Raw genomic sequence first — 2,416 nt, 5'->3', positions numbered from 1 at the left:
AAATAAATAAATAAGAAATATATTTATATAAAATATAATTAATTAAAATAAGTTAAATAAAAAATAAAATAAGTTAATAAGTTAAATAAAATTTAAAGTTATGGTGTATGAAAAAATATTATATAATAGAACTAATTAAATTAATGTAAAAAAAATGTATATAAAGTAAATTAAAACAAAATTTATTTGATGAAAATAATACTAATAAAAATTTTCAAAACAAAATAAAGTAAGATAGAATTAAATATTACTTACTTACTTAATTAGCCGTTAACGACCCTTTATCGATTTTCGGTCCGAAAAAATTTTACTATTCCTGTGGTATCACAATAGTCGAATATTTGAACTCAAGTGGGCTCTCTTGGATATAGCGCCGCCACTCCAACCTGCCTACCTAATACGGGGTTTACATTACGAACTTTGCTTATGATTTTGAGCGGGAAGCCAGTTACTAAGCCTGACTTTGTCAATACGCACAATAAATTTCGAACTTTAACTTAAAGTTAGCTTTATTTAATACCTTTTCCTAAATACAGTGTTGAAAATAATGCGTAAGCAATATGTTTTTGGTGCTAAAATAGGGAAAGTACAGTTTTCATTGCTCGATTTTTAAAATAATATATCGCTAGTGCCAAGGTACATTAAGACCGAAAAGTTTTCGGAAATTCTCATTTAAAATTCGCGCGCTGTATATTTTCCGATATTTTAAGTGTAGTTTGGCAGCACTGTCCTTAATTACTATGCCAAAAATGAGCGCGATCTGTCAGACAGTTCGTTTACGGCAGCTGTTGAAACCAGTTCACCTCAGTAGGGCGTTGCGAAAAAAACAATGGAAAAAAATATTGAACAAAGAGTTTGCATCAAATTTTGTGTTTCGAACGAAATTTCGTGTGCAGAATCGTTGCGAATGCTACAAAAGGCTTATGGGGAATCAGTTTTATCGAAAACTCAAGTTTATGAGTGGTACAAAGCCTTCCAGGACGGTCGTACGACCGTCGAAGACATTTCGCAACGCACTACTGAGGTGAACTGGTTTCAACAGCTGCCGTAAACGAACTGTCTGACAGATCGAGCTCATTTTTGGCATAGTAATTAAGGACAGTGCTGCCAAACTACATAAACTTAAAATATCGAAAAATATACAGCGCGCGAATTTTAAATGAGAATTTCCGAAAACTTTTCAGTCTTAATGTATAGTACATTCACACTGTTTCATTTATGCGGTTTTACTCATTATAGTCACTAAAAAAGATGATTTACAAAAATCTTTTATATAAATGAGCTCATTATCAATTAATCAACTGATTTAAGGGGAAAAATGCCAAATGGAACCTTTAAAACTATATTTCCCACAAGGGAAATTACCAAAATTTGAAATATGTGTCATATGTTTTATATATAAAATGTAAACAAACAAGAAGTATTTAATAAAATTTTAGTTTTTATTAATTGAGTATATGTAATTGATATATAAAATGTATATAAATGAGTTAATATATTAATTATAAATTTAATTTTTTTTTGTGATACATTATTAAGAGAAGCTTATAAAAGTTCTATCAGCTGTAGAAATGAGGTAATTATGATGACAGTGTGTACTATTAGAAACGTTGCTGTGGAAACTGGGTTGTTTTTTATGAATAAATTTTAAAAATAATTTATTTGTTGAGTTTTTTTAGAGATATTTAATATTTAAGTTATATGATGATATGATATTTATTTATTCTATTTCTAGAGCATATTTTCTATACTATCTTTTTTTTAAGACTTCAATTTTCAAAAGCTTGACTTTAACTTAAAACTTTGCAAAATTATACTACTCTATTTTTACTACTCTGTTTTTTATTGCCGATGATAACTTAATTAATTTTTTATTAGCAGTATTTGTCCGCAAATTGGACCTGTTTTTTTCAGTAAACTTTTTGGAAGAATCCATATTTGCCAATTTTTTTTTCGTATTATTTAAAAATGCGCATCAAAGATCTAATTTTAATACATAAATCCAAAAATTTTGCAAAATTCTATAAATATTATGCTTTTTTGTTTAGTTTATTTATTTCTTTTTAAAAAACAATAAATCTTTTAATATTTATTTATAAGTAAGAACCCAGGTTTCCATAATAACATCTCTAGCTATACGCTTATCTATATATTAAAAAAAACCAACAGTTGTTAAAATGGAAACCCGAAACGATAATGTAAACGTTAGACGTTTAGGAATAAATTTTACCAAATTCGTTCACTAAAATGCGTAATGTAAACGTAGTATTGTGAATAGTATTTTTTTTTTTTTTTTGCGGCAAGGAGGAGTGGAATGCCTACGCACTGACCACAAACTGGCGCCCCGGAATTGTCCTACAGTCTACTTTTTTCAATTGTGAATAGTAGTAATAGTAATAGCAGTAGGTAGTAGTAG

Source organism: Teleopsis dalmanni, chromosome 2 (assembly GCF_002237135.1).
Source record: "Teleopsis dalmanni isolate 2A chromosome 2, ASM223713v2, whole genome shotgun sequence".
Lineage (NCBI taxonomy): Eukaryota > Metazoa > Arthropoda > Insecta > Diptera > Diopsidae > Teleopsis > Teleopsis dalmanni.
This window is presented reverse-complemented; position numbering follows the sequence as displayed.